This window comes from Athene cunicularia (genome assembly GCF_003259725.1).
Source record: "Athene cunicularia isolate RWA chromosome 15 unlocalized genomic scaffold, athCun1 chr15_part1, whole genome shotgun sequence".
NCBI lineage: Eukaryota > Metazoa > Chordata > Aves > Strigiformes > Strigidae > Athene > Athene cunicularia.
In genome coordinates this window covers 15331570-15346234 of record NW_020799121.1, presented here as the reverse complement: position 1 = coordinate 15346234, position 14665 = coordinate 15331570, and positions in this window count along the sequence as shown.

Genomic DNA, 14665 nt, shown 5'->3' with positions numbered 1-14665 from the left:
GCGTGGGGGCCGGTGGCGCGGGGCCGCCGCAGCCCGGCCCTGCGAGGGGTCCCCAGGCGGCAGCACGGAGGGTTGGCCATCGCTTCCCACCGCACACGGGACCTTGCGTCTTGGCGACTCGAGGCTTCTCTGTCGCGGAAGTTAATGGATCGGGAGGGGTGTGATGCGCGGAGCGCGCGAGGGAGGTGGAGGTTCACTGGCATGCCGTGCCCTAGCACAGCTGTGCCTGGATTTAATACCGAACTCATGATGAGACAATGAGTTTTCTTCGTCACAGCTTTGCAGTTCATTACTCTCCCTCTTTATTTTCTGCAAATAAGTAAATGCACTTAACAGGTGGCTGCAGGTCACCTAAGCTAACTGTCATGTGTGCACTCTTATCCCGTGGCAATTGCGAAGTTCTGTTACCCATCTTAAATGTCAAGCAAGTGATTTAAATATAAATTTACATTTGCTGCAGACTAAGAACGTGTACACAGACGGTTACTGTGGCCCAACTAACGCACCGCAGCCTGTGACATGCGGTGCTCTGGGGTCCTCGACCTCAGTGACATTGATATGTGCAGGAAGCTTCAGAGGAGGGTGCTGCAACTCGGAAATGGGCTGCCAGGGCTGCGTGCGGCGGGACGGGGCGTCACAGCACGTCCCCACCTCTACCGCAAAGGCTCCTCTCCTGCTTCGCCTCCCCTCCAGCAGGTCCCAGAGGAAGGCCACGTTTTGCTGGTAGGAGTAGAGGGACTCACACAAGGCTTCCCCAGCTCTGTGCTGGCCGCAGGTGGCTCAGGGTGGAAGGGGCTCGATGTGAACCCCCGTGTGTGCGTCAGGCGGAGGGATGCGGAGTTCCCAGCGGCGCCGCTGCCACGTGCCCAGCCCAGGCCTCACCGCAGGCGTTCCCGGGAATTCGACAGCCAGAAGGACGTCGAAGCAAGCAACCCCCCCCCGTGAGAAGTGGTGATTCCTCCAGCGATGGTAAACAGTGAGCAGAAGTAGGAAGACGGGCGGCCAGCGCCCGGACACGGGGCTGCCCCCACACCCCCCAGCCCAGCCTGGAGGGACCGGTGGGGCCTTGGCGCTGGCACGAGCCAACGGTGGCGGCAAAACGTCCCTCGCAGGCACGGGCAGAGGCGGCGGGGCCCTTGGCAGTGCGGGGGGAACGGGCAGGCGGACGGTGACTGCAGCTCCCGCCAGGGCTGGGAGGAGGAACGGGAGGGGAACCGTTTCCAGGAGCAGAGCAGCACCGGCGAGGGCGAAGGGGGGACGTGCCTCTGACGCCCGTGGTACTCTGTACCTCTGGTTTCACCACCAGCCTGGGTGGAGGGGCTCTGGGCAGCCCTGTGGGTCCCGGCTTTGGACATCGTGCCCTCAGGCAGAGCTTCCAGAACTAGACATTGTTAAGGGCATTTAGAGACACCTGGTTTAGGTCTGAAAAAAAGCGTGTTTTCCCGCCCTGAATGTCAAGATCACTCTGGAAATTGCAAGTGAAATTCCTGCCCGTGGCCAACCTGGGCTCCGGCGCTGTGGAAGCCGTCGCGATCCGCGTAGCCTCCACGTAGCCAGGCTGTCTGGACAACCCTTAGTGATGTGTCCAAACTTGGGACACGTCAGTTTTGCCAGTTCCGCGTCTGACAGGCTTTCATTAACAGCTTTGGTGTAACTGATCCAGAGGATAGTCTGTGTTTCCCTAGCTGAGCGTGTCTTTCCTCAGGCAGATAGCTGGCACCTTTCCCCTTCTTCTTCTCCCACAGTTTCCACATGAGTAGCCCCAGAAAGACGCACAAACCCATTTAGCAAATGGATTTTTTCTTGTGAAGTGTTCAAAACCAGTCGCCCTTTATTATTAAAAATGGTGACTGGTGTATCATGACTCAACAGTCTGAGGGCAAATCTGCACGCTGTATTTCAATACTTCACGTAAGCAACTGAAGCAATCAATAGTTCAAGTATATTTCTGTATTTATTACATATTCAATCGACTAACTCATGCTCTTTCATCAATACATTAACTGATAATAAAACTCTGTTTACTATAGAAAATATTAGACACTGTGTAACAAATAATTGAACGTTAGTGTGTGCAAGTATTGAGCTACAAAGGAGCAGCAGGAGGGAACTGTGTAACATCCTCCCGGTTAAGCCCACCTCGTTTGATTAAAGGGAAAACAAAATGCCACAGATAAGAGATTAAAAACATCTTGTGCTCGTACAGATCTGAAGTCATCAAAGAGGGAAAGATTAAAATGAGCCGGTTCCCGACCCCAAGTCGCTGCTCCCGGGCCGGGTTTGCTGCAGCTGCCCGTTACCGGCAGCGAAGCTCCGGGCTCGGGCCCGCGGCCAGGCCGGCCTGAAGTGACAGGACTTTGGTGCCAGGGGCTCTGCAGAAGCGTCTCTGCCGGGCGACTGGTGACTGCGGATGGCTCGGGGGACAATCAGCTGGGCTCCGACCCAGAGCTTTGGTTGTGCTACAGTTTTGCACAGGTAACACAGACCTCAGTGTCTCTGACTGGGGCATAAACATCCTTCTCTGGCCAGTGTCTGCTGGCGTAAGGGATAAGCTTTTTGGGGCAGTGACTTCTTCCAGGGGGGTGCCTGGACCCTGCGACAAAGCCCCTGTCCCACCAGCAGTGGCTGGGAGCCTCTGAGCCACTGCTCTTGGACACAGACCAGTACAGTAAAACCCCAGACGGGTGCTGCAGCGTGTGAGAGCGCAGGGTCAAGCCAGAGCCGGGGGTGCCAGGAAACCCTCACACTGCACCGACACACGGCTGAGAGCCATGGGCATCGTCCGGGCACGGCGCGGGCAGCAGAAATGCCCCGCTTAGTGCAAAGCCCAGCGCCGAGCACAGGCAGAGGGGGTGCAGCATCTTGCAGCAGGGCCGAGGGCTGCGGCAGCAGAGAGCAGTGGGATCCAGGCACGTTTTCTCTGGGACAAACATTGGCTTTGACGATATTTTAGCTGAGAAAGCCTAACTGAAGCCATCTGGTTCCAGGGGAAGAGGACACCAGGAGGTGGTAGGTCAGGGGCTCTCAAACAGCCCTGGGCAGGGGTGCCCGTGACTCGGTGTGTGCAGCGGAGCGGCACCCAGCTCTGTAACCCTCCTCCAGGCAGGTGTCGGGGCTGCAGACACACTCAGGGTCTTCTTGCTCACACAGGGTAACCCCTTTAAATCCACAGCGATACTTAACAGCCAGGAAGCATCTTGTTACAATTTACAGGGTATTAATGAGCAATCTGGTACATATGGGAACAAATGATAGCACTCTGCGTTAATACCAGGGTCATTAATGCATACTCTAACGGAGGAAATAATTAGGGTGAATTACAGCTATAAGGCTGCGTTGGCTGCTGCGTGTGTGGGTACAGTGCTCGGATCGTTCTCCGAATTCACCTGGTCGGTTTGAGGTGGCACCTGGGAGGGCAGCGGCGTTCCACGGCCTGTGGGCCAGCGGCTCCTGAGGTGGCCTCTGTCCTGAAGAGAGAGCAGCCCACAGTTTGGAGGCAGATGTGAAAGGACAGTTTATTTGGTGTCACTTTTAATTAAGCGTGATAGCAAAGCCTCTACTAAGCGTGAGGAATGTGTCCTATGAATGCACCGCATTACTGTTAGTTAATATTTTATTGTTATCAGTGTTATTATTTAGCAGTCTGGAGACCCAGTAGTCCATCAATTTGTTTCCGAGTAGCCCAGATGAGCCCGAGTAGTTGTAGCTCATCTTCAGCTGACACGGGCGTTTCACTTCTAAACCGTCCAGCAGAGCGTGCGGGCTCGGGAGCGGGTTTGCTCTGAGACGTCGTTGCAGGGGAGGCCGGAGCCGCGAGCAGCCCGGCTCCGCTGGGCGCCGAGGCCGCGCGGGAGCTGCATCCCGCGGGAGGCCAGCGGCACCGCGCGCCGGGGTGGCCTCAGCGGGACCCGGAGGTGCAGCCAGGCGGGCCGGGGGTCGCTGCCCCGGCTAAGCCACCTCCCTGGCAGGGACTTCGCGGTTCAGAGAACAAAGAGCTCTTTTTTTTGTCAGGGCTAAGGATCGCGCTGTGTGCGCCGTAGCCGGCTCAGTGGAGGTGCGTAACCCGTCTGCGCTCACGTGGAGAGCGCGGGGGGTCCTGCTGCAGCGGGCGGGGAGCCGGGCCCTGCCGCACCGAAAGCAGAGCGGGGATGAAAGCAGAGGGTGCGTTTTCCTGCAGCTCTGCAAATATTAATAACGCACAATCCCTTTATGAAAGCAAACCGAGGAAATGAAAGCATGAAAAGTAAGATGCAAAGAAAATTGAAAAGCGCTTCATCTGCAGTGAATAGGGGGTGGAGGAGCGAGGAAGGGCTGTGGCCTTAACACAGCTGGCACATCTGCACCCGCCCGCACGCCGTTTGCCCCGGGAACCGGGGGGCCTCAAACAGGGGAGGCTTTGGTCCTCGCTAAGCATTGCTCTCGGTTCAGCACGGTGCTCGAACGCGGTTGTCCCCTTTCTGGGAAGTGCAGGAAACCGGTGGGCGCAGGATTTGGAGCCTGACCCCCCCTCAGCCTGTCCTGGGACTCGCCCATCCCCAGATTGACGGGTCCCCCCCTGGCAGCCTGAGCTGCTGCGAGTGCCGGCGCGGGGAGGCGGCGCCGAGGCCGTGTGCCATGTGCCACGCGGTGACCAGCCGCGGCCTCCGTGTCCAGACGCGCGGTTACATCCCTTTACTCCGGCGCTTTGCGGGGGAGAACGCCTGTGTCTCTGTCACTGCTGATTGCCCGCTGCTTGTTCTTGCGTTTGATAGCTTCAGACAAGCAGCCTTCACCTGAGGACATGTCAGAGCGTCGCTGGTTACTTGTCCAAAGGGGAAAACATTCTTTATCTCCTTCAGTAGCTTGTGCTTTATGATGCAGTAATATCCTCTGCTGCCGGAGCTGCAGCCTCCTCGGTTAGCACGAGGTACGTGTGAGGCGTAATGCAGCGATTCTGCAGATACTCCGTGTATTGAACCAACCACCTCAAGCACTGTGCAAAGAAGAAAAATCTGCATTATTTTCAAGGTGGAAAAGGGGCTTCATTTCCGGAGGTAGAGATTTTTGCGGCAGAGGGGGAGGGTAGTGCCCTGCTGCCAGCTCAGGCGCCGCTCTGCGAGGGCAGGGGGTGACCCCGGGGCTAGGCGGCAGCGAGCCCTTGGCGGCACGGCCCTGCTCACCCTGGCAGGACCGTGCTGGACACCCGGGGCTGACCCCGGGCAGCTGAACCACCAAGCCGAAACAAATCCGAATTACCGGTCAGGATTTTCCCAGGGGCCCTTCAGCGTGGCCAGCAGCCGGCCGAGGCGCCCGTGATGGAGATGGGGGGGCGTTAGCGGCTTTCGGCCCCGGGTGAGAGCTCACCCGCAGCCTCCTGCCAGTGCAGCGGGGCCCCGGGTGTGCGGGAGCCGCTGGTGAGCCCCCCCTGGGCTGGGGGGGACGGCCCGGGGTGCACTGCCAGCGCTCCCCAAAGGCGCTTTGGATGGCGGGGGTCAGCGCAGCCCCCCGCCCTGCCCTCGGGGCTACTGGTGAGGCCCCAGACACCCCCTGCGTGTGCAGATCTGTGGGTAGCGTGTGCGTTCCATAAAACACAAACTTACATTTCCCTTTTCAAATGAAATTAACATACTTTATTGCCAGCTATAAGAAATATTCCTTAAGGGTAAGAAGTTTATAAAAAATTTAAAGTAACAAAGGCAAACTTATAAAAAATTCATCTTTTAGTAGTGATTGCTCTATAAAAAAAGAGTGAGTTTAAGTGAGAATACAAAATTCACAGAATTAATTATGTAAACAGAAAGAAAAAAAAGCACAACAGTTGAGAACTGAACTAATTAGCAGCAGAGTCGCCCCGCCAGTGTCAGCCTGGACCTGCAAGTCATCTGCTTACGAGTAACCCACAGTGACAATTGTGTCCTGAAGTTATTTATTAAATAACTCTGCTAAAGTTCAGAACAGTGTTGACTTAATTAACTGAACGGTAAGTGAGGGGAGACACCAACTTTTCTCACCTGTGCATCACGCACGGCGGCATTTCTGTGGTATTTATACCAAGGTTGGCTGCAGGGATTCGGGGAGGTTTGCCCGTTTTCCCCGAGGTTTGCTCCTTTTCCCCGAGGTTTGCCCGTTTTCCCCGAGGTTTGCTCCTTTTCCCTGAGGTTTGCTCCTTTTTCCCGAGGTTTGCTCCTTTTCCCCGACGGCACCTCCAGAGGAGCTGGCTGCAGCTCTGGGAAACGCGCCCATGGTCCATGGTGGGATCCGGGCGGGACGTTTCGGCAGAGCCGTGACACGGCTCGCTGGGGCAGAAGAGGTGACTCGTGACTTTGTCCAGATGCTTAAGAAGCGCCGGGTTCAGCAAGTCTAATCTGCTTATAAAGTGCCGTGCCAAGGCACTCGCTGCTTCCCCTGTTTTGCCTGTGGGAGTGGGTTTGAAGAGTTGCCTGGCCAAGAGTCCCAGAAGGAAGAAGAAAAAACCCCAGACCCATACAAATAAGAGCCCCTGGAGAGAAATCCTCCTGCAGCTTCTGCTTTCCTGCCCTCTCAAAGCCAGAGCAAGGCTGCGCTCAAACACCCCGCACACCAAACCCTCCCTCCTCCCTCGGCGGAGAGCGGAGAAGGGGCAGGAGAGAGAAGACTGAGGGTGGAAGGAGAAGCCGCCTCGCCGGGGCAGGCGCAGGTGCCTTGGCTCAGGCTCCGTCCCAAGAGCATCCTCCTGCCACCGGCCCCGAGCGGTGGACAGCCACGGGGGCTGCTGAGGGTGGGGCAGCGAGGGGGTTCCTGCCCTGGGTCTCTTTCCAGCCACCTCCAGGTCTGCAGGGCTGGCTCTCACCTCCCCGTGGGACCCCGAACGCGGGGCACGCGCCTTCCCGCACGTACCGGCCCGCGCCCGAACACGCCGGTTGGGCTCCTTCTCCAGACCGCTCAGGTTTAATGATTGCCCGGCTAAATTCAGAACAGCCAAACGCAAAGGACGGGACTGGAATGAGCAAGAGACTTTCCATTCACAGGCACATTAAACGTGTCATTGAGATGGAAGTCACTTGCTCATTCCAGCCTGCGCCTTGCATTATTTTTCACTGTAGGAAAATTTTCAGGAGGAGAAAAGAAACTTAAGGAACACATTTAAAAGTAAAGTTGAATAGAACAGGACCGTTGGGAATACAAATGCTGCTGAAGTTTCCTTCTGATTCTTTTTCATCGCTGTCCTCTGCCGCAGAGGCTCGGCCGCCCCTGCCCCGGAGGAGCTGCTGTCAGCAGGATCCACCAGCGCCGCGCCAGCTCCCGGCACAGCTGCGGGAGTGGGACAGGACGGCGAGTGCCACGGCTGCCGTGGGTGCCCAGGCAGAGCACCGACCTGTCTGCCAGTGTCCTCGCTGCACGTCTCGTGCAGCTGGGAGCACAAACAAACCTCAGGCCTCAGGTCCCGGACTTGCAAGAGAGGCTGTGGAGCAGCCCTCAGGAAATGGGGTCTGTGAGCGCGCCCCGCAGGGGCGGCGGGGATGGCTGTCCTCCAGCCCCGCTCCGCTCCGCCCGTCCTGCGTGGTGGCTCCGGGCAGGGATGGCTCAGCTCCGTCCTTGCTCTGGAAGCGCCTCTGATTTCTCTGCAGTTTTGCTTTTTGCCTTGTGCTCCTCTGCTCCGCTGATAACTTTCCTCTGATGATGATCCCTTTGGCAGGTGACTCGTGAGAGAGACTGAAGGTCTTTGTCCCTCTTTTGTGCCACCGTGTTTTCCTTATCTGTTTGGTTTTCTTTGGCTAAAAAAGATGACTGGGGTGACCTGTGCAGTGGAAAAATCGCTATTCTCGTGTATGTGGGCACTGGTGAAACCATTGGCCGCAGGTAGAGCTCCCAGCCCCTGCTCGGGGACCTGCTCCTGCGTGCGTGCTGCGGCGGGACGGGACAGGGACGGGGTCAGGGACGGGTCAGGGACGGGACAGGGGCCGAGGGCTGGCCCTGTCTCTCTCCTCACAGCCTCTCCAGTGCTGCCATGTAAGAGGCAGAAGCATCATCTCAGATGGGGAAGGAGCAGCTACATTTAGAAAGTGCATGAAAGGAAGTGTTTGAATTTCACAGGAGCCCCTCGCCCACTCCTTTTTCTCACCCGCTCGGCTTAATGCATTCCTGAAAAATCTCCTTTCTTCATCTGTGGTTATTTTTGCCCGCTAGCTATAGCACGAGTAGGTGTGGATCATCTCGCCGTGCCCAGGTGTGCTGTCCCAGGGGCTCACACAGGTTTTGCAGCGTGAGGAAGCTCCATCGTCTCCCGGTGAAATGCCTGGAAGGATTTGCCTTCCCTCCTGCAGCCTCTCCCCTCCCTAGATCTGGTTTTCCCCTGCCACGTGACGAAGCAGTTTTAATGGGAGCTCTGATGGTTCATGCTCCACGTTGTTCTTCCCTGGCAATATCGCAGTGATGCAGCCTCCCGCCATCCCTGGGTGCCGAACATCCCTGCCCCAAATTCCTCCCCCTGCCTGGGACACGGTGCCTGTCTTGTGAGGGGAGGAAGGCTCTGCGGGGCTCTGCTCGTGCAGTGAAATCCTGGAGAAATGCAGGTGCCGAGGGCAGGGTCTGGCACCCCCACGGAGACCTCCCGAAGGCAGAGCAGGGGCCAGCCGCTGCTGCACAGCGTTTGCTAGATGATGCAAAGCTGAAATAATCTCCCCCAGCCGGGCGTGCTTCTGCCAGCCCCTCCGATCTAAACACCCTCCTTTCCTTTTCCCTGCTGACAAGTGCCAGCAGCACAATGCATGTGGCAGTAGCTGCTCTCCAGTGCCCTCTGCTTGGCATCGCTGCCCCTTCCCCTGCCCGCTCTCTGAAGTGACACTTAATGAGGATTTTAAGCTGTTCCTTCAGGCAGGTGCCTGCCAGGCCAGCCCACCTGGAACAAAACCCACCGTGGTAGCTCTTCTAATGAACCTTGCAGCCAGAGGAAGGAATATATACGTGTATTTCTTTGCACTTGCCTTTGCTGGAAGTGCAGGCACGGCTCTGAGCGCTCTGCTCCAGCTGCTGGCCGTGGCACCGGGGCCGGTGTCAGACGCGCAGTCAGAGCAGCGAGGGAGCGGGGACGGGGGCACCATGAATATTTCATGCTGCAGCGCCAGACCTTTTCATTAACACCGGAGTGGAGGGCTCAGCACTTCTGATGTTTGTTACCGTACACAGGAATGTCACAGCGAGCAAGCCTGGGTGGGCTCCGCTCGCCGAGCCAGGAAAGCAGCCAATGTTGTGATTGTTTGCGCAGAACTGGCCAGTTGGCCCAGCAGGACCTGGGCATCGGCTGCACGGCCTGATGGAGACACGGCGATAATAACGCCCTGGATTTCCTCGGGGCTCTGAAAATACGTGACAAAAGAGAAAACATTCATTATAACGTGAGAGCGGGAAAGGTTGGACTGACCTTCCCACGAAGCGCCAGCTGCCACCAGTAAAAAGGTCACCGAGGGTATTTTTGCTGCCTCGGTTCCCTGCAAGGGGAGGGAGCCCCGGGCCCGTGGGGGTTAGGGGACAAGAACCTGCTCGACACGAGTGGGAGCTGCCGTGGGAGCGAACACCAGCCCTCCCGGTGCAGCCCCCCGTCCCGCTGCGCCTCGGCCCGGGGAACCTTTGGCTGGTTTTAAAGCAAAAGGGTTTCCGCGGGGTCAGACGCCGCCCGGGACCCAGCGGCGGGGCCGACAGGCTCTCCCCGAGCAGAGCCCTGCGGCCGGGCTCCCTGTCACCGCCTGCTGCTCTGCTCCAGCCCTGGTGATAGCAGCGCGGCACTTCAGAGCTGGAGAGCTCTCAGCTGGGAGGTGCTCCCTGCCACTGGCACTGGTTCAAGCCGCCTGGTGAACTAAATTGATTTTTTATAGTTGCTCTGGAGCAAGTTTAATGAATCTGTTAGTAGCTGCTCCCTGCTTAAACCTTTCCTCGGTGCTGGAACTGCAGCACGGCGTTTCATAAAACAGAGGAGGCTGCTTAAGCCGCGGCGCTCGCCCCCGAGCAGCACGGCCGTGATCAGCTGCCTGCTGCATAACTCCACATCATTACCGCACGCTCGGAGAGAGCCGTCAGCTGAGCGAGCCGCGCCGAGCTGCGAGAGGAAGCAGATGCCAGTCTCGAACGGGAACCTTGTGCAAAACACGACATACAGGTGTCTGTGTGCTCCTGGTTTTCGTCTGCAGCCTTCTGTGTCAGGCCGGCGCCAGCTCCGAGTGTTCAATCACTGGGAGTCATGCTCTGCGATCACAAGACTGCCTCAAAGACAATGAGGTTAAAAATTACAAGCAGTTGTGCTTTTATTTTTGTAGAGGTTTTTTCCTTCTTTGAACATTTTCCCGCATTTCGGTGCGGTAAGAGGACTGTCAACCCGCTCCCAAACAAAAGCATGGGCTGAGATTCACATGACTCCGGGACCTGGAGCCCTGAGAAAACAACGGCCACCCCTTGTGCGTGTTTGCTCCCCAGGGAGATGGTGAATCTCAGGGTGGTGCAGACGAGGGGGCTCGACGCCAGGCAGCGGCGGCCGGGGGGACACTGAGCTGCGGAGCATCCCTCCCCAGAGCGGGGCCAGGCCGGCGGCGCGTGGCGGCGGGGCTGGCACCAACGCGGGCGGTTTCCATCGCAGCACACAGCTGCCGAGCGCGGCTCTTCCTTCAAAACAGCTGCTGGGATCTGACCCTGTCGATCAGGCAGTGCCGGGGAACCCAGCGAGCCTGCCGGCAGCCTGCTCGCTGACATAAATGTTTTCAAACATGCAGGCAGCTATCTGATCGGCGCCTTCCCCAGAGGACGGGGCTCGGGGGCCTCGGCGCACGCTGCGCGCTGGGTTTTGCCGGTAAATGATGCTGCTGCCGAGCAGAGTGTTTAACTCTTGACGCGCAGCGGGGCTGGGGCGGGCGCTGGGGCCTGTGCCGGCGGCTCCCGGCTCTCACCGTCCCGGCGCTGGGCAGAGCAGCGGGACGAGAAGGAAACTTTGGAGAGGGAGGAGGCAGAGCTGGAGAGGCCGAGGCCAGCGGGAGGTTTCCTGGTGGTGCCACCATCGGGGGCAGAAAGGGGCGCAAATCCCGTATGACGTCACAAACAATGGATAGGGAATAAAAAAAATGGGTTTCGTTGACTTGGGACAAAAGATAATTAATATTGATTAAAGCAATATAAATGTCACCAAGCATTAGCCGGAGAGCCAAGAAATCACTTAACCAGCAAACAAAGGCTGCCCGCGAGGGGCCAGAGCAGGGAGCAGGGGAAGCTGCCCGGGGGCCATGGCGAGCTCCCCCCGCCCCGGGCCAGCCACTGCCCGTGGGAGATTTTTGCCTCTGGTGGCCCGGGGGGATTTGCTGCCGTAGGGACGGGCACCAGGGGAGTCACGTTATTCCAGGAGCCTCATCGGGACCCTGACCCTCCCGGCGCTGGAGTCGCGGCGGTTCCCCGGTCAGGTGGCTCACGCCTCGCCCTCGCCCACATGTCTGCCCGGGAACCCTCGCCAGCACGATGCCGGCACCCGCCGGGAGATCCCTCACCCTAAAACCGGCAAACAGCGGGGGTGCCCCTGCACAGGCCCTCCAGGGTGAAAGACCCTTGGGGAGGGGTTGGGCCCCAGCCCTGCGTTGCCACCGGGAGCCCCGGCAGACCGGCTGGCGTCACCGAGCACTCTCAGTGCCGAGCAAACAAGGGCTTGTGGCAGACGGGACCACCTGTGCCCGTCCCGTGGTGGCCCAGGGCGCCGGCTGGGGGGGATGGACGGCGGAGATGGGCCCAGGCTCAGGCCGGCGGCCCCGCGGCGATGCCCAGGCTGGCCCCCCGTCCCCATCCCTCCTGCTCAGGCGGTGAAGGTGCTGCCAGCGCCCGTTTGCTTTATTGTTTTTCTGACTTTAGAAAGTCATTAGGCTGGAAGCGGAGGAATGCATCTTGGAGCACCCTTGTTAATTTGAACAACTATTTACTTAAGCATCCACCCGCTCCCCGCTGCATTATGTATGCGGCGATCCGCCTGCTCTCTGTGTTAGAACTGCCGTATCGATCGGGACCACTTCAATAACCTCATTGAGATTCCGGACACTGGCTCAGGGACTCTATCTCAGTGTCTGGTCAATAGCTTATATTTTTAATTTGTCGATAATCAGTCAGGACCTTGGTCTGAGTGCTGCCGAGGTTCTTTGCTCAATGGGGAAGGTGAAATCACTCAAGCAGGGTCATGTTTATGGCCTAAGCTGAACCATGGGAAATGGAGATATCAGTCAGGCTTATGAAAAATAACATGCTATATTATTTTTCATAAACCTGACAAAATCATATTTATTTAAAGACAAAGATAAGGCACCCAGCTGGCAGCACTCACTTTCTCTTCTCATCTGAACGTGCTGTGCCCTAGAAAGTGCAAACAGCCCCAGACCGTGCAAGTCTTGCACCCACGCTGCTGCTTCCCAGGACCCCAGCCCAGGCCAGGTCTCCCCAGGGAGAGCAGGGGTGCAGGTGCAGCTTCGCCTGCGCTGCTCGGGGCCCTGTGAGACCTGCTCGTACCCCCACCTACCCCCCTGCCTCAGCTCGGGCCGCTTCTCCTCCTCTTCCTCACCCCCTCTTTGGCTTCAGGCTCCAGCTGAAAGCCAAAGCAGCTGACCTGTGCTTCCTGCAGCCTGACCTGTGCCCTGCATTAGCAGCAGCAGGGGGGATAACGCGGTGGGGGGGGTATGTCTGGTTCAGGGGAGCAGCCACTGAAGGTCAGTGGGGGGGCTGCTGCTCCGGCTCTGCCCAGGGCTCCTCAAGGTGTCTGAAGTGAAGGTGGGTGATTTTTGGAGAAAGAGGAGAAGACAGCCCTGTTTGCAGGAGGGTGCTGTGGCCCAGTGGCGTTTTCCACTACTACTTGGAGTGTTTAACTTGTTTTAAGGGTTTTTTGAGTGTTTGATAAGACAAAGGGTTAATGTCTAAAAATCTTGGCTTTTGTAGTTGTATCGCTGGACAGTGTCACAAAAGGCAAGTTGTTAGTGTTGGCTTTGCTGTACATGTACCTGTGAGTCTTCAGGGGAGGGAAAAATAAAGCTTGAAGTTGTAGTTTCAGCCCTGAAGCAGGTAACTTGGTTTGAGTTTTGTATCTGCTGGAGGTGTGTGCCAGGCAGAGGAGCCCCCAGGACTGGTCTGTGCGAGGATAAGTGTGTTGTGGGGGGTTCCAGGCGCACGGGCTGCGCTGGGCTCAGCTCTGCAGGCTGGTACCTCCTGCTCCTGGTGTAGTGATGCTGCGAGAGGGCGGCTCTGCTGGGGCTTGGCCCCTCTGACAGGCTTACCCTGCTCTGGACTGGGGCGAGCGGCTGTGCCCAGGCTGGGTCTGTGTGGGCAGACCTGTCAGCGCTGAGGCAGAAAATGGGGCTCGCTGCAACTGCTGTGAAGTAAGTTCTGAGGATCTTGTTACTCGGCGATGTGTATTTTTGGGCGCGGTTTGGCTGCAGTCGCTCAGATACCACGCGCTCAGTTCGACTTGAAATGGCAAAAGAAAGCGTAGAATGAACTATTGGAAACCCCCCAGGCAAGATGAGCTGCCAAGTCAGAAATTGCGTCTGAACACCTGGAGAGGCTGTACCGGGAAAAAAAGGCAGGAAAACCTGTGGTGTTGTTCAGGGAGACTTCAGTTGCCTTGACACTGCAGGGAAGGGAGGAAGGGGCAGGGCTGCACGCGTGGAGCTGCTGCCTTGCAGGGGTGTTGTAGCATCAGCCGGTGCTTCCCGACGTCCCCACGGACAGACGGACCGACCGTGTGCGGGGTTTTAGTGATGCTGGGCGGGAGCTGGGGCTGTGTGCGCGAGAGGAGTTTGGGTGTGTGGAGTCAGGAGAACCCTCGAGGGGGATTTTGGGGAGACACTGGAGGCTGCGGCATGGACAATGGAGAAGAGAGGAGGGGAGAAGCGGGGGGAAGGCTGCGCTCCAGGACAACCCACCCAGGCAATTAGAAATGAGTGAAGAAGGTGAGGGCAGGCTGGCCTGGGGACCAGTATCGGAGCAGGAGGCAGCGTGTGGTCTGGGGCTCCACGGGGTGCTGCAGGGCTGTGTCCTGGGGCACAAGGGGCTCTGCTGGGGAGGGGGGGGCTCGTCTCTGCTCCTCTCCTCCTCGCGGGCGTGTGGACGGGAGGAAGAAGAGGCACAGTGGGGTGGGGGTGCCTGTGACCTGCCTGCACAGGAGGAGGGATGCTCTTGGACTGATCCGGCTCCCAGGCTCTCCCCATGCTGCCGGTGCTGAGAGCCCCCTCCGTGCCCCACACTGCCCTGTGCCCGTGTCCCCCCTCTGCCAGCAGCTGGCCCTGTGCCCCCCCCCCCATGAAACGGACCATGAGCTCGCCAGCCTGGGTGGGGGGGCTGCGTTTCTGTGGCTCTCGTATCCACCAAGGAGTCCTGTTCCTGTATCGCACACTTGTCTCCTTCGATTTCCCTGACAGCCAATTCTGGAAAGTTGGAAGGTGTGCCATTATCTGGGACTACATTATGAAAGTGTCACACGGGTGATGAATGGCAGCGCTCACAGGCTCCTGAGGAACGGGGAGGAAAGAGTGACATTAGGAAAGATTTTCTTTTTATGGTTTCTTCAATAGGGAGGGTTCTTCGGAGGGTTGTATCTCAAATCAGATAATCGAACGCTCCTCTTGGCCTCCCAAACTTTGCAAGGAGCTGCCGACGGAGTGCCCGGGTGGGGTAACAAGGGGGGACGACAAGGGGGGCTGTC